Source organism: Varroa destructor, unplaced genomic scaffold, assembly GCF_002443255.2.
Source record: "Varroa destructor unplaced genomic scaffold, Vdes_3.0 BEIS01000005.1, whole genome shotgun sequence".
Lineage (NCBI taxonomy): Eukaryota > Metazoa > Arthropoda > Arachnida > Mesostigmata > Varroidae > Varroa > Varroa destructor.
The window spans coordinates 2393857-2412343 of NW_019211458.1; the positions used below are offsets into that span (position 1 = coordinate 2393857).

Consider the following 18487-nt stretch of genomic DNA (forward strand, 5'->3'; position numbering starts at 1 on the left):
TAATAACGTACACATTTTCTATTTTGCGGAGCGAAAAATTTGTCCGTTTACCTCAATGTTGCCAGGTGTGATTTGATGAAAACTAAGCGCGTGCGGGCCACTCAAAAAAAAATAGGAAAAGGTAATTGCGGCTTTTGTAGAAATGCGAAAATCGTTGCGCGATTCGCGTTTTTATTCCTTGTAACGTTTATGGAACCTGCAATATTAATTTTCCGAGCTGCTAATTATATTGATCCTTCAATGTTTGAGCGACCCTGCACATTCGGCCTTCAAGGCTCTTTTACTTCGCTAATTTAATATACATGAACAATTTTAAACGTTCCACTCAAAACTATTCGGCTACAGATGGAAGTAAAATGATTGGAAGCGTGTGCATAATTTGGTAGAAGGATTTTTTCTTATTTAAGACGATGAGAAGCAGTAGAAGTTTGACTTTTATCGCAAATTCTGTAACGTTTTCAGCGATAGTTGGCAATCATTTGTCAGAGTTCATCCTTCGGTAATGTTTGTCTGCTGTTTATATTGTATGTATAGACACGTGATAAAATTATGCGTTGCCCAATATTGTGCATACTTACTATAGCTTTTAGAAGGCTGTAATTCGATGTAAAAAGCGCGCCATTATGATACAGAGTGGATGGGTTGGAAAAGTAATGGTATCTGCTTAAGGTGTTTATGAATATATATATATCTACAAAGGTCTATATTACTAGCTCTGTCCTGATCAACGCAACTTCAAATTTGAACTTCAGAAACAGTTCAGCGGGTAATGGCAACCCTTTAACAAAACAATGCTGTTGTTATTACGGTGTTATTCTTCTGGCTATCGTGGCTCAATTCGCTAACACGGCTAGACCATCACGTATACAAGTGACCTGTTTGTCAGAGTTTTTAAAACAGGACGCATGGTGAACTTCATGAACAGGTGGACGTTATCACCATTTTATTATATTTAGACAATGCCAATAATTGGAACTGTCATTAAGACATAGGAGAATGGACATGGCTGGCTAATCTAAAGTTTTTGATGTCAAACAAATATAATAATAACAACAAAAACAAGTGATCACCTTCCCTTAAAACAGTACTTGTGTTGCTACTGACACAATTTAGTTGCAGAATATATTGCACACCAAGAAAAAGTATGGCCTTATATATTTTTACATCCTACATCTAACGACGGGCAAGAAACGGAGTGATTAACACGTCAATGAACACGTATAGCTTTTTCTGCTAGAAGCGGGCTGCTCTCTCGCTCACCGTGGCGAGCAAGCAGACCGCCGAAGCCAAGCATCTCATTGGCTTTTCATTACCAGCGCCTGCTATTTTTGCCCCTACTGCCATTACTGTCACTGCCGCTGGCATCGGCGATGTAGAGTAAAAGGGTCCGTCCAATTGTATCAAATTTAGTTTTCCTCTTCATGAGACCAGTCCCCCTGTTCCGCGAACCAGCGATGGCTAAAATCCAAGACTTCCCAACACAGTACCAGTGGTCCACAGCTATATTAATAATCCATTACTCACCCTGCTTTTCCAACCTAATGAACATTCGAGCCATTGACCCTTCGCGGATTACCGCTATAAAACAGCTTTTTATTCAAACTACAAGCAAAGTTTTATGTAAACGATTCGTTTTGTTTGATAAATAATCGCCGTTATATTGGCTAGCGCCTCTTGTAGGTGTTAGCCTGCTTGATAGGTCAGGAACTGACTAGAAGTTCGTGCGGCCCTATCACCGAAACAAAATAAAGGAACTTCCTTTGATTATCGCGCATGCCTAGTGGGGGAGCGTATTTTTTTTTATCATATCATTTAAACATATGTGAACGTCCATTTCGACAAGTGAGTATTTTTTGCAGCGAGCGTAAAGCTGATGTCTCCATTTGTCTCACAGGAGTCGCAGTTTCGTCTTTGAACGCTGTTGTTCGTTGAGGATGATGCGCACTCGTGCATTACGTTAAGTACAATCCGCTATTTTATTATCATTATTTATTAGTACATAATATAATCGAAACAGAAGTAAATACAGGAGTCCTTTTTCTTTTTTTTTTTGCAACAAACACATTTTAATGTGTTTATTTGGTTTCGAGTTTTTTTCAAATAGAGACTAAGGCGAAAACTTCAAGTTCATTGCAACCAATGACCAACACTACGTGACTTTCGCTCACAAAGAGTTTTTTTTTCTTAGCGATGATCACGCGAAGGGGCCGGATCAGACCGCTCTCTTCAAGTTAAGCCTCTTATCTTTTCGAAGCATTAGCAAACTGGGCAGTGTTTCTCACGTTTATTTGCTCGCTAGTCCTTTATTCCTCTGTCTCTTCCTATGTTTTGTACTATAAACCATTTAAGTCATTATCATAATATTTAGCAAATTCTAATCTAGCGGCGAACTTATTTGCTTTTCCCCCAGACATAATGATGCGTAAACGTAACGTGGAATATTTATAACGACCCTGGCTTTTCGTCCTCACGGAACGAAAGTGCAAGCTTAAAAAGAGAATGACTTAAAAAGTTAACTTTATTTGGGCTCTAACCAATGAGGAAAAAGAGACTCATGTCCGTGTCTCATAGAGTAGAAAACATCTGCAGGCTTTGGGGGTGAATTATCTAGTGATCTGCTGGAAGATAGCCATACTGGGGATGAATAGTATTGATTTTAGCATATTTGAAGTACAGACTCCCTGTTGAATATAAGTTTAACACTGTTTTAAATATAACGTTAATTATATTAATTAATAAGGTGAACGGGATCTGATATAGGTCATAACTTAACTAATAAATCAGTAAATAAGCACAAACGTGACCAATAAACTTTCAAATGCATTAGATACTGTAATAATGAGGTCCTAAACGGTGACACATTGTCCTAAGTATATCTTGCCCAATAACGATATGAGGGTGTTCGCTTGAACAATGACATTTAGCCAAAGTAGATGATTTACTAATATTTTTTCTATTAGATGTTCTCATTGGCAGTTTCTTGTCAGCTGGAACCTTCTTTTTTGATAGGTCGACAACGCCGTACTTTCTGAGAAAGTTTTCTTGACTTGGAACATATCAGCTCTCAGGCTCTTCTGAGGGCCTCGATCACGAGGCGGGCAAAACACGCACTTTCAAATGTAACGTTCGACCAGAGATAAATTCTTCTTCTTCTAAGAACCAAGCCAACGGTTCGTATTCATTGACATCGCTAAGTAAGCAGATGAAACAATCTAATAACTACAACGGTACGTCAAGTGGGACGAAGATATTAGAAGATATATGTTTCATATCGAGGTAGGAAACGCAAGCTTCCGGTGTCTTGCTTGTGTACAACGCGACGTTCACTATTTGGCGCTAACGATTTATTAGTTGTATGCGTAAAAGCCCTCTAATAGACATAGTTCATTAATTCATTCTCGCGCGTGGGCAAGCCTCGTGTTCGTACAGGCAGGTTAAAGTTACGTCCAAGTTACGCTCAATATATGTGATACGCATTATAGCAGTCATAAAAAAAATTTCATAATGCTCAGTCACTTACAATGTTATCCTATGATCCGAAACTTGACAATCCGGAACTGCACATCTTCGGGCACAATTAAGGGAGGTTCTTCTCGTTAGAACACATGAAAGAACATTTCGGTTCCTGTAAGCTCGGGTCTACCTATCTGAAAGCTTTTGTTTGTGTCGTACGTCGTTAAACTCCACTAGTGGTTAGCTTCTGAGAACTGCCACCTGAATAGACGTAGCTAAAGATTCGGATTTTCTGGATACGATATTCCGTTGCAGGCAGCATTACGACGCCCGAGGTGTGTTTTCTAAGCGATCGATAACGTCACGACATCTAGCGATTCCCGGATCAGCTATACATGACATAGCCAGCCTTATCCGGGTCCATAATAAAATAATCTTCGTTCTGAAGCGCTATGTTCGTGCTATGAAGCGAAAAACTCGGAAGTTGCTTTGACGAATTAAGACGGGTACACACAATGTTTCTTTATGAGAGCCTCACGCCGCAAGGCACGCCACGACGTGTAGCTGCGCATGGATCGATAAGGGTACCGCTATTTCTCTGTTTATAAGCAGCAAAAAGGGTATACGTGCATAATAAATGCGCGAATTTTAGCGGGCTCGTTATTTCGAGAACGCCTTTGTGTCTCCCAGTCTCTGTATATGAATGTGTGTTTGCATATCGGTTTTTTCCGCCGATTTTTGATCATGGAGTTAATAGAAGGCGCTTCATGTTTTCTACTCAGTGTCAGTGAAAGCAAATAAAGCTAACAATAATCTAAGTGAATTGCTTTCAAAGAACTATTTAATGAAGAAAGTATTATCGGTCGTATGGGTAAACTTTCGCAAAGACTTGCCATAATTTGATTGTTCGTATAGAAAAACATATCTATCTGAAAACGGAAACTGTGGAAGAGTCCCCTGCGGTACAGGTGGCATAATTGCGTACGATCCAACGTTCAAGAGTATCACAGTGGTCCGATTTAGAGATGTATTTTTGTTACTTGCGGTCGCATGGTAGAACTTGTGCTCCACTGCGCTGCTATGTTTGCTTCTGATTTTTCACCGCATCGTACTTTAGTTACAAACAAATCGACCATCGATAGGACTAGGTTTTTTCAGTATTTCCACTTGTACGTACTACGTACTAAATGTGTTCCTTATCAGAGCATCAGTTGAAGAATTAACTCAGTGGCTCTGAAGCCTCTTTACTCTGACGCTAAAGGAATTAGTAAATTCACTGCTGTCCTATAGGTGTTTGTGCGTTTGGGCCTTTGCAGCCACTTAACGAATAGAAACTTCTGTATGTTGGGGTAACGTAACTTCACCTGTAAACTCTGCATCGAAAGCTAGATCGTCGAATGCTTTACAAAAGGCGTGTGCGTTTTTTAAAACGAAACCACGCTGCTAATTCAAAACGTTTGGTATCTCCAAAATGTTATATAATTGTTCATGAAAATATATTCTAATATCACGTTTATAGTAAAACTCGTAAAGTGATCAACTTGTATGTTGCTCATATCGGAATTTCAAACAAAGGTAATCGAGACTAGATTTAGCCAGGCGGAACGTAGCAGTACGATCGCTGCTCAGCGCCCTATTCCACTTAAATTCTGCGGTTATCGTATCTTTACTAGCACGTAAAAACCATATTTACCTTTTATTAATTATTTAAATTAACCCCAAAGGTAAGTTTATATAACGAGGCTTGATTGTCGATAATACTGAGAAAAAACTAAAGAAGTTCTGAGAGCTTTTAGTAAAATGGTTTGTGGTCAAATATATCAAATACAGTCTTGCTATTGTACAACAAAGCTCAATCTTATTGATGTTTTCGGTGCTGAGGATAGAAGAAAATTGAAACGGCGTTTACCGTTTCCTAGGATTGCTGTAGCAGCTAAGCAGCCTAAAATTTGTTTTAACATAAATAGAAGATGAGATATCTACTGCGTACTCGCGTCAGGTACTACGAAGCCAAATAACAGCGATGTACATCACAGGCTAATACCCTAATATTCCTCAACCGCACCGGAATATATGAGGGCAGTGAATTTTGTTTTGTTCTGTGAAAGAAGATTTGGGACAATGTTCTTTTCAACTGAGTCAGGTATAGGCCAACGAACGTCAATAATAGTTGTTTCCTAGAACGTTCCTCAGCACGTTCCGCCGGCGTTAACGTTGGCTCACGCGCCAAAGCGTTGATCGCCAGGATTTTTCTAACCGTGAAGGATATTGTTGAGGAATATTAGCAATTTTTTCTCTGGTTTACAACGAATTTCGAAGGGCCGGTTTAAGCTTTTCAGCTTAGGCAACGTTATCAGAGCAGATACGCGAAAAAGTTTAAAGTGAAAGCTGTACAACCTATCACCAAAGGAAAATACAAGGTCGAAACGTTTGTTCGGTAGTTGCAAATAGCTTTCGAATGTTGGCGAGCTCCTAGTGACGTTATCTACGAAGACAGCGTCACCAGGGTCAAAGGCATACTTGATGCAGACATACGTTTGGTTGGTAGGCGTCGTTCGGATTATTCGCTACGAATTCCGGATATCCGTGCCGTGAAGAAGCACATCAGGGTAGAAACCGTTGATTTGGAATTGTAAATGTAAGGCTTCAGCAAAAGAGTAGCTATATATAGGCACCGTCCGATTTCGAAATGAAACTAGCTATGCCCCAGTTTCCAACCCTGAGAACGACGCAACGTGATCGCATCATTGGTTAGGGCACAGCAAATTGCTACTGTATATTGCAGAGTATTTTATGCGGTCGTCGTTAGCCGAGGCCTTGATATTTTTCGATTGATCGTTAGTGAGAACATTCTATTTTATAGAGAGAAATTTATTTATTGAGTTAAAGAAAGCGTTTACGATTGGAATGTCTGTCTACGACCACAGAACAACGGCTAATTCTAAGTCCATTTGTCCGTTGCCCTGTTGTGTCGTCAAGGCAACACCCATATGTTCCAAGTCAATGTCTGAGTCGCGTGGGCTTGCAGAGTTGCGCCACCCTAATTTGTTTACAGAAACGTCCAAATTCCGTTATGCCATGGTGCATGGGTAGCAAATAGTAAAGATGCAGTTAATGGGACGACTAGCACTCCACAGCCAGGGGTCTTTGAATAAGTACGCGAGGCCATAAAGTGGCCGAAATGGTCTAGTTACCATTGCCCAAAAATGAACGATGGTTATGTAAGGCTAACGGCAGTGGCTGTAGAGCGTTTTGTTTACGTCGATAACAGTTGATGTTGAGCCGTGTGTGCATTTAATGTGTTGTGTATATATATTATTAAAAATGCCGATGTATCTTTTAGTTTCTGCTAACCCACAATTATCTTTTGCTCGAGCGGTTGGTCACAGAGTTGCTACCGTAACAATGTATAAATATGATAACAGGTTCCTGTATAAAGTCTCAAGCGTATTTCTACATAAGGATATAATTGTATTTGTGCCTGTAATAGTGCACCGATACTATAACTGGTAGCAACGAGAAGAAGGGAGAGCCGATTTAACAACAAGGCGTTAGTCAAATCGAGAGTATACGAAGTGGTCAATCACAGCACAAAATAACGTTCTGTTGCGGAGCGCGTGTGGAAGGAGTCGTGTTGCCGCAAGAGCTGTCATTTCTTGACAACCCGGAGCTTGGGCAATAGATGAGAACCTTAGGCTTAACAGAAGGTATCGACGGTTGGTTGCATAGATGTCTGTTCGAGATCGCTTATAGACTTCTGCGAGGCTAAGCTCAGTACTAGTACGAACCTGCTGTAAGTGGGAAAGCAGCATGGGATCAGCTCACGGCTCGTCTATTCAAGGGGTTTCCACAGAAGACACTACCTTACTCGGGAGGAGTTAATAAACGGGTTGCCCTTTAAATTCAAGGGATTACGAGAAAACATCAAAGTCTGACGACTTCGTAAACTAACTATCTATCTATCTATAGAGTCGCCGCCTGACCTCGGATGCAAGTCATGAATGTACCGAAGCATGGCAGAGACCGAACCGTTGTCAAGTCAGCCAGGATGTGTAACAAGTCAGGCTTCTTTCTTTGCTGCAATGGGCAGGGTCGCTTCCGAGGTAACGATCCCAGCGCTTGCGTGTTGCATGGTGATATTTGACGTAAGCATAGATGGTCCGAATCCGAAGGACATAACGGCTCTGCGGGTTGCTTTGCTGCCCTAGGAAAACTGGTGAACATGCGGAATTTCAGAAAATTGTATAGCGGCTAGCAAAGCGACGTTTCAATATAGGCCACGGCATGTAGGCGAGGAAAGTGGATCGTGTGAGGGTTACTCTCATTTGAAAGTATCTGCAGTTAGAAAGGTGATAGGTTGTAGAAAATGGCGATAATGCGTACGCGCAAGACTCAATGGGGAACGATTTCAACCGAGGAAGTAGATCGGTTTGAGTAAACAGAAATGTCACAAGAACTGTAAAAAATGCTGTATATGATTAGAAAACCTCGTTACAATGAACATTGGCCTCAAGCGGGAAAAAAAACAGCATATCGATCGCATTTACGCCGATAGTAGTGTATTTGAACTAACATACATAACAAAAACAAATATTTCAACGTATATTTTTGCAAAAACCCAATTCAACATAAAATTTGGCTAAAATTCAATTGAACATAAATTTTGGCGGAGTCTCATGCTCGAAAGTGTAACGTCCGATTTCTTTGATCTGATGATGCTTCTATTCAGTGGCTAACCCGCCCGTTTCAAATGTTCTCTTTGCAATTCTGCAGACGCCTTCCTGATGGCACCGCGTTGCCAAGTCAATGCGTCGTCGTGCCGAGTATTGAACACGCAGTGGTCGCTCAGTGCTGCCAATGGGTGTTAACCTCATGTTTCCTCAAGTGAGATTCCCGAGGCAAAAACGCGCATCTAGAAAGGATAAATTATCTCTAATTCAACGCAGTCGAACTCATGTGAATAGCGATAAGCTGACTTATGTAAAAATCTAAACATGGCTTCGGGTAATTGCCATGCCAGGGCTTCTCGCAAAAACGACTTCAAGGGTGGCGGCTTGTTAATAGCTTAGAATAGAAGTACTTTTGACGAGGTTATGGGTTGCAGTATAAACTCAATGCAGCACTTATCGTTTTTCGAAGTAAAAAGCAATCGCTTTTCTTACAAGGTGGCTTATGCGGTTTCAAGAGGTGTGTATATGAGGAAAGATTTTTTGTTTAAAGCCTTCTTGCCCCCTGTAATGCCTTTTGGCAAGCTATAATCCCCGTGGCTATGCGCCATCACTGCGCTTTTTTTTATTGGTTTTGACGTCGTTTTATTTCGATTTCTGGTCGTGCTAAGACAGCGGACTTTATTTAGATATACGCTTGTCTGCTCTTGCGCTAGGCTACTTGCGCAGACACTAGCCTTTTGCGACTGAACTCTGCCTGCTTCTAGTTTATGACTTTAGCCTTCTCGACATCGTCGAGCAGTTGGGCAGAAATCGGTTGACGGATGGTTTGCTGGTTTTGAGATTCGGTAGTTCGGTCGCTCCCATGGACACCATCGCGTACCTTGCCGCTGATACTACACGCCGCCAGTAACCTAGGTGCGACTGACTTACTGTGATTTATTTGGCACTAACAGTATTATTCTATACTCCACAGCTAACCCCATAGTAAAAGGCGCTTGCTAGTGGAAGTGAGGTTTTTTTGGCGGAAAGTATCGCCTGTCTCATTTCATACCAATAAGGAACGCTATGCTATCTATCTAACAATTCTCGTAGGTAGATGCTTTTACTGTCGATCCTGATATAGGGGGGAAGCACGCTACCATTATTCTTCGGCGTCCTCACATCTGTGTATTCTCCAGTTTAGGCCGACTAAAAATCAATTCAAGTTGCGCTTTGCCAAGGCTCTCGCGTATGCACAATGTTTGAGGGAAAACGCTACTCGAGTCAGTCAGATTTCACTTGGAGTTCACGGAAAACAGCGTGCAGATTTCCTTTGCCTTTTGCAGCTACAGATAAAATTATACGTGCACTTAGACTACCAGGCTTTTTTGTCGAGACATTTACTTGTTTCAGGGTTCCCTTATAACGCGCATTCCGAACTACAATAGGTGCCATCGTCTAGAGGCGCTTCTTTGCCCGCCGCTGGAAGGCTTTGATTTTCGAGAATTTGTCTTTTTCAAGGGGAATTTGTCCTGTACACTTTTGAAACGGCCAAATGACGAAGCCAGTGTACAACAATCGAAGCTCGACTTTATGGGCACCAGAACATACTGAATGTTATTTTATACACGTCAACTTGCTGTAAGCGATTAGAAACCAGGATATTTCCCTTGTGACGGACGTTTTCGGAGTTTACTGGGGAGTCTATGTGGTTGTTTCGAAGTTAACGTTTCATTTTAGATAAATTTGTCTCAAAAACACTTTGAATTCGTAGAAATTAGAGTTTTTTTGCGAATACATCAGCGGCTGATTAGCCCATTAAAACGGAGAGGATTTTAACAGAAGCATAATAACTAACTCAGTAAGCTAAGCCGCCTGGCCCGTCGACTATTGATTAAGCTGTGCCTCCATATTAAACATCATATTAGAATAGCTAGTAGTTCTTATGAGATCTTGCCTGTCCTAAAAGTAAATATACAGCGCCAACTTTTGAACAACTTCAGCCTTTTGTCCTCCTAGTAAATTCATCCTCACTCATCTTCTACGTATAGTAGAAGATGAGTGAGGATCTCTCTACGGTTGTCAGCTGCCAACACATTTTGCGTATCCGATTGTTGTTTAGGATTGGCATGCCATGACTACAGTAACTCAAGATACTTGTGCAAGGTGCCAGAAGGTAGAAGGTTTGCCAAGCGAATGACTATCGGCCTCTTGTTTTCAATAAACAGTTCGATCTCTTCAAACGCAGACGTTTGAAGGACCTTTTATTAATATGGCTGGAATTTCTTAGTTTCATGGTGACCCTTCGACGCTTGCTCGATTTTCTCAACTCAAGGTTTGTCGTATTCACGAACAATTGAATCACCATATCTTAAATACTCGCTTTTGTCGGCCATATTATAATGTATCTTCCATGATATATATACACATATAGAGTAACTGGTAAATTATGTTACTCAGTTATGGGTAATCCTATATGTGAAAAACGTACTGTTTGACGATTAGCTAATAAAAAAAAAATATATGACATTTCTTGCTATAGTATAAAATAAAACAAGTATTACAATGATCAACAGCTTTAACTGTGTGACCCATTTGTAACGGAGACATTCTAGTACGGACTGTGCTTGTATTAGTAGCATTGCAGTACCACAGTATTGATTTCATTTTAGATAATATTATAAAGATGTTAAATCCACTATTTAATAAAGAGAACATCACATTTATTGGTGCTTAGGAGATGCGAACAAAGACCTTTGCCGTAAAAAAAATGTTATTTTAATAAATTAATGATTTAATATATATTTAAATTCAAACGTACGCACATCAGCAATCAACAAACTTTATCACGTAACCATATTTTATATATTCGCTCAAGCTGCAGGCGGTATTTAGGTGCACGATTGCCAGATAGCGTGTAGGTAGCCATTCTACATAGCGAGACTATAGAAGGGCGTGAAATTAAAAGTAAAAAAAAAAGCAGAACCCGTTGCGTCTGACCCTTTACCCTAACTGCAAAGAAGGCGGCTGGAGAAGAGGCCTCAAGCAGACATGACGCCCCGTTAGTTGTTTTCCTTCATCCCTTGTTTAGAGGACGTTGAATAAATAGACAGCGAGCAAAAAACAATAAGAAAATATATTGCTATACGGAAACTTCTATTCATTGCATGACAAAAGAGAAATGTTGTGTGAGTCGTTAAATTGGTATCAAGCTTGTTTAGCTTTTAACCCCTTGGGTTAAAAGATGTAATGAGGTAAAGCATTATAGTGAAATTATAAGCGTTCCTTAATGGGTACGTGACGCCGAGTGGCATCGTTGTATACATCAAAATAGTATACACGAATTTTGTCATTGTAGAAGCCTTAGAGCCTTAGGCACTACGGTGCAGATCCCCACAGACAGTATCGCCTCGTTCATGTTACATCCATCCTTATCTATTTGTACCAGTATTTAATACCATGTTACGTTCTAAATACCATCATTGAAAATTTGAACTTATCTTGAATATCACATGAGAATATTTTTAAATAGCTTAAAATCTAGGTATTGCTAAAGGTTCAGTTTTTCTGGGAAAAAAAACGTGTAATAATGAAATATAATTGTACAGCATAATAATGAAAAATAGCTTTTCTAGTTCCAATAATAACGCTTTAGTCGGTTGTTTTAGAAGAAAGCGTCCTATTCTATACTAATGTATAGGGTATCAGAGCGGACAAGTGGACCCTGAGAGGTTGAATTAAGATAATTCTTTAAAATAAGATTTCCAGTAAGCTGGGCCTCACTGTCATAAGAAATTCTATACAACATGTTCTGAGAAATAGCGAAACCAAAAACTGTCATAGACAGAACTTTTTTTTTTAATTTTTTATTTTTTTTTGTTTTTTTTTAATTTTTTTTTAAATTTTTTTATTTTATTTTTAATTTTATTATTTTATTATTTCTACCTTAGAGATTATTTAATCGGAACTTAAATATAGAGATTATCTGTACAAGGTAACCTTACTAACGAAGCCTAGAAAAGCGTCACTGGGTAATGCTCACCAAAACAAGCTTTCAAGTGCCGTAAGTTCTACTCTGGCAAAAAAGAGTGACACTAGCCGACATTTTAGAGATGTTGTTTTGCTGGAACAAAGTCAAACGATACTAGGCGGGCGTGGCAACGCCAAGCGCTAACTAGACATTCGTGTTTGGTACGCATTCGGCTGGAGATTCGCGACAAAACACATCCGTACGTATGTTTCAACCGGTTTATCCGGATTATTTGCCTGTTCACCTAATCAGTGTCGCACGAAGTAGTCTTAGGAAACTGCAGCCACGCTGCCATGATGGACCCTGAAGGTGTCCCTTTCCTGTAATGAATTTCGAAATATCACTTTCTGCACGTTCGACACGTTTTCGCTGTTCTTATGAACACAACGCTGAGCAAACCCTCAATTTGCTAACTAAATAAGCATCTGCTTTTGTTTGAAACATGTTATTTCCAAGTCTGCTTCCGAAGCTTTTTCTGGTCGCGTGGACCCCGGAGGAGCGGTGACTGCTGAGACGTGTAACGTTTGCGTTGCACGTCAGCCTCTATAAGGATTATCGGTAACTTCAGTCCAAGGTAAAAACCAGGACAAGTCTGAACCAGTAGATAAGAGTAGATGAGTTCGGTGCAGAGCCGCTGTGAAATCTGTCGCTTTGCAACACGCAATCATGGTAGAGATTCTTCTAAAAAAAAAAAAAAGCGGGAAAGCCTGACGACAAACAGCTTTATGTAGTGTCTTGTACAAATTATGACTAATTGCAGTAGCAAAGCCAATGAAACGATCAATTCGGTTACGATAAATATGCAACGCGATTGAGAGCTGTAAAGGAATATGTTGGAATGGGCCACAAAAAAAAGGGGGCAATTACTACGATATTTTCCGACTATGGTTTTTATCGCCTGCTGCATGCTCTTCAAGTGGGATTCGAACCTATTTCTTGCTCTGGGTCAATCGACAAAACACTAGACTTCTAAAAATCATGTAGCTAGTACGGTGTGTTATTGATTAATACGTATGAGTCAGTTTTCAAATCTGGAATCAACGTTTTGCAGGCCTATTGTCTAAGAGTAATTGGAACGATAGGTTGGCAAAGTTCTTTCTAATTGCGTGGGTAATCATCATTCCCCACCGACGTCCGATTCTTCCTCTGGAATGGGGTTTGACAGTGTGCATAGGTCTATAAACCCTCTAGGTAGTTTTATTTAAATTACTACTTTATTATTTTATGTGAGCTTCTGTTCACGCCGCATAATACACTAAATAGCTACGCTGTGATTTATAGAAACTCGATAGTCTTGTTTATAATAGAACTTTAACGCAAATTAAACTTCCGCAACTGAAGGCTATCCTTAGGGGGCGCTGATTCGTCGTTGTTCCCATCGGAATCATGCGTATCTTCTTCGCATTTTGTAAACACGTGATAATCATGCATTTTTATCCACACCAGATGATTAGTTACGAAGAGAGTATTAGGTGCTTTACATACATTGGTCTTCTTCTGCCTTTCTCTAGGGAGGGCCGTACAAAACCTGCGCTGCTGTTGCTATTTCCGGTTTCAAATTCACCTAATCTAATTTGGTCCAATGTTTTTGGGCCACACGTTTCTTATTCTTTCTTAGACTTTCTAACGGATTTTGTTAATAAGAACTCATAGGTCTAGCCCTGTTGAATTCGACAACTGTCCGATTAGCAAGTCCTCGCTAAAGAACATCACACAAATCACCCCTAACCTTCCGAGGAAATTACACAATTTAATCTGCAAAGAATAATTATATGTTTCAGTAATATTGATGTCTAAAAATGATCTCGATAAGTTAGATGAAGTTGTTAATACAAGTTAGTTAAAAAAAAATTAAAAAAAAACATGCGAATTTTTTAGTACTATCCGAACTTATGCGTTCAGTGAAGGGGGTTGCATCCGTACCCACGTATTATTGGATTAAGATTGATGATAAGCAGCTTATGGTTATTAGCTGACTTAGTAGTACATATATATATATTGCACCGATTAAATTGAGACGGTTCGCTTGCGGTACCCTCGAATGCGTCTATCCGAAGCCATTGCTATTAAATCAAAGTTCGTTGCAAGTACAAAAACTAAAGTCGTGCACACTAAAACCTGACTTAATAAGAAGAATTTTCGGTTACCCTAAATCGACAGGATACAGTATTACAAGTAAATACGAGCCTGTAGAAGGTAGGTATCGATTCCATTAATACGCAACAAAAAATCTATCTCAAATAAAAACAAACGGTGCGGATTCCAAAATGAGTCAATACCGTTTAAGAATCCGCATTTTTGGATCCTTCTGTTTTTATAATGGTGTTATGTTCATGTGAGTATGGCCAACGTGTTGCTGATTGTTCACGGAAACCTTAGATACATGCCATTTAGGCCAAATGCTCTATGAGAAGAACACTAAGCCACAAAATTCAGTTGGTGTCGTCTGCTACCCAGTAGTTCTGTTATAAATGAAGTATTACGCTGTCTTGTATTCCTCCCTGAACAAAGACATTTTTCATCGATGCGAAAACTAATTACAAAAACAATCGGAGTATAACCCATATTTAAACCCATTAGGTGACTATATAGTAGGTATGACTGATTTACCGGTTTTGGTTATCGTACTTTTAGTGTAATATTAGAGACTTTAAAATGGTGTATACGTACACTTCTATTTCTAAAGCTCTCAATCAAAAAGTAAAATCATATGTCATAGTTGATATTTTACTAAAGATAATTAAGAGTTTATCTCTTCCCTTTATATATATATATATATATATATATATATATATATATATATATATATAAATAAATTTAGTAACTAGCACCCGTCTGTAAAAAAGTATTTAAGTTGACACTTCGCTACGAAATTTTATACGCAACTAGATAAGTGATCATGATGAATTGAAGAATTGATCAAATCAAAAGTTGTGTGTCGTAGCGCTTTCTCACAAAATCGAGACGTACGCTTAATAGCCAAATGTAACAAAACCTTATTAGTACCTCCAAAGGTACTAATTATGAACTCAATTTTCGACCTATTTATAGCTAGGTTGGTATTCATATCATTACGTGACCTATATATTTACAACGTATTATTCGGGAACAAAAATATGAGTACGGAAAGATAAAGCATAAAAGGACTTTCGGAAACATAAAAGAACAGCAAATTTTGCGAAGGGTAAAATTATGCTATCTTCATCTCCAAATTTATGACCCACTGTGAGCTGTAAAGAGTTCGCTGATCCTTGACCGACTTTCAGTCTAGGGTGTCTCGCAGCTTCCAGCTTTAGTTGACTTTGGACATTACTACGACAGCCGTCAAATAAGTTGTATCCTTTGACTTCACGTCGCGTACGTCCAGCTAGAAAAAGAAATAATGCCTCGTGGCTGTGAAACAGCCATTTTGTCATAGTTGTGGTTGACGATTTGTCAGTGCCTCTTCTTCAAAATGAACCGCCTTGGCCGTATTTCGAGGAAAAACTTAGAACGCCAACCCTATTACTCTAAGAGGCTCTTCACAAAAGTTTGCCAAGGAAAGATCAGCTGCAAAAAGGTCTTGAAAGATCGGCCTTTTGCTAGCGGTAAAATAGAATATTATATATAGTTTCTGTGTTTTTCGCTCATGGCTTAAATTTATCTTGGAAGTTTCCATGCATGGTCATCACGTTTTTATCAAAAAATTTTATACGGTTTCACCGCTGATTTCCTATGCTTTGAAACTAGAGCCATACTGAGATACGAAGGCCCGGTAATGTTGAAGTGGACATTGACTAAGAGAGCGCAAATTGAGAACCAGTTCAAGTGCTGTAGTTTTTCTTTTTTATTTGGGATATGAATCTCACATGGGAAAAGTACTTCCTGTTCATGGCTTTATTGAGGATATCGACAGTTCTACATGTTGTAGGCCATTCGAACGACTGCGTGCTGGGATAATTTTTCCACCAGAATCTTAGATCCGCTAGTATGTGCGAAATATCATAGTCGTATCATGCGTGCACCAACCAAATGTCATAAAATCCGTACATGCTCCCGTAGCAAGGCCCATATCCCACACGACAATACAGCCAGCAGACTATTAGCAAAAAATATTTTCCGAACTTTCTTGTCTAACTTACATAGGCATGAGTCATAATCACATTTCTGCACGCTTTATTCTACTTGCAACAGTGATGCCTTTTAACGAGCCTTACTAGACACCATGGCCTAGCGGTTAAATTACGGCCGATTTGTGGAATGATATAGGGACATTTTTTAATGCATCCTTTTCCTTTGCGAAGTATTTCCTTTACTTGGTTCTATCTGATTTTGCATATACAACCGCCTGCTTCGTAGGAAGCAATTGCTGGTGAAAAAAAAATCACAAATCATAAACTTTTTTAATTGAACATTTGGTTGGACTTAGGTCATGGCCTTTCTACTGGACGCTCATGTGAGAACGGACGTTTCTTCTCATTGCCGATGACAATTCTCGAAAAGAATGGCCATTGTGAACGCGCCAGATACCAGACAAGACACTGAGAAGCAGCGGTAGGTCGCAGTTCCTTATTGGATTCAGGAAATTCATAAGGTATCCAAGCACTAAATTTTTGTGCAAACCTAAGGGACTTAGAATGGTTGACGACCGTGGTACAGCTACACCTAATTTGTTTGGCCAATTTTCGAGTTGCTTGCAGGTGTTTTGTTAAAAATTTCTTTTATTTTCTAAAACGTCAGGTTTTTCTAAGATATTTTTAGGTAGTCATGAAATTTAGGCAGAGTAAAGAGCATCCATCAAATCCCGTATATCGTTATCAAACTTGGCAAACCACCCTTGAACAGTTTTTTGAGCGACGCCGCCATACATTACCATACATAAAGCAAGTGTCTCGGCTATTTCAACCGAGTTTTGGGCTCGACAAGACGTATAAAACAGAAGGTGGCCAAAATTTACCTGTTTTCACTTGCAGTATACATTTCTAGGGAGTTCCTTTTCAAATTAAAGCTGCACTTGAAATAATATACCGTTAAGACTTTTCGAATGACGTGCTAGAAGTATACAGCAAGCGAAAGGAAAAGGGAAGTTTTTAAAGCATGCAAACTTTCTTTTCGAGTTAATATTTCAGCAAATATAGTCGTCCTGGGTTATAAGAAATTGCTTACGTCAAAAATTACGGGCCAGTATCTCAGTGTTCTATAGCTTATACTGTCTTTCAAAAAAATGTTGACACAACGTCACATTTTGAAATGTCAGGAGCAAAGATCATGAATCATTTCATCCGAGACACCTCGGTTTTGTTACACACCAGTTCACCTGCATACAATTTTTATAGATGCGGCAAGACCGAACACGTGCGCCCACACCTATGTGCCATAGTGTTTCAAGCATAAACAGAGACCTATCAAGGTGTAAAGCACCTTGAATACGCTAATCACCCTAAAATTCATCGCGCAATTATAGGTCACCGACACCATGAAAACCTGCGGCCCTTCGTAGGCGGCATCACGAAAACGGAATGACGCCCTCATAGGAGCAACTGTGAGGTTGAAGGTGTTCCGCTTCCTTCTGCCATTGTAACGAAAGGCTCAGTACACAAATGACTTGATTTGGTGTATATATAATGAAACGCTTTTTAGATGTTTATGTTTGCTTGTATAAATCAATTGTCTTATTGTTCGCCAGTCTGGGCGTGCTACCTAAAAAAGCATCTTAACCTCTTTGAAGGCATTTAGACACGTACTCTTAAAAGGTCTTGCGCACAAGAAGAAAACAAAGTATCCATTTCTTCCCCCTTGCATTTGTTAGAATCTAAAGGGTAAATGACTTGCGAGCAAAACGTTAAACAAACAAAACCAGAATTGCCCAAAAGAATAGCTCAAACTAAACAGATACGTAATATCTGTGCATGGTTGCTATCCAGATAAATGGCCTATACACAGTACTGTTGCGTGTCACGGCCTTATGACTGTAAGTCCCCCCTTTGGCATAATAAAAGTGCATTTGAATCTGTTATTCAGGCCATTGCTAAATCAAAATAACCTATTCATTTTGCTACAGCTGTCAGAACTTCATTACAGCCCACTATCCCGTACGTGGCAATCAAATAATTATATCCTAGTAAACTCAACATATATACCAGCATTAGTAAAACTTTAATATTGATACACCGTTGCAAAGCCAGCGTTACGATAAAAGTGTATTAATTTTCGTCATTAATAATCTACGACCGTAATCATTTGGCTCGATTCAGCAGCATTGTTCCATGATCTACTTTTAATATGCGACTTAGATCAGAGTCGGTTTAGGGATGTCCTATGCGGAAAGCACCCTACTTGCTCTAAGATGAGCTTTCTAACAAACACTGTGAGATTA

At 39.5% G+C, this 18487-nt stretch overlaps 1 protein-coding gene across 5 annotated transcripts in view; it reads left to right on the top strand.

Annotated features, from left to right (window-relative positions):
• Nucleotides 1-18487, top strand: part of LOC111251078 (uncharacterized) — a 70586-nt gene that overhangs the window by 2695 nt on the left and 49404 nt on the right. For 2 of the 5 annotated variants that reach the window (XM_022807341.2, XM_086990296.1), the window contains exon 2: nt 16541-16665. The exons of 1 other annotated variant lie outside the window; for it this stretch is intronic. The gene's annotated coding sequence lies outside the window, so the exon portion shown is untranslated. Of the gene's footprint in view, nt 1-12588; nt 12707-14178; nt 14329-16540; nt 16666-18487 lie in introns of those variants that run through there. 2 more of the 5 variants (XM_086990294.1, XM_086990295.1) reach the window with 2 other exon arrangements.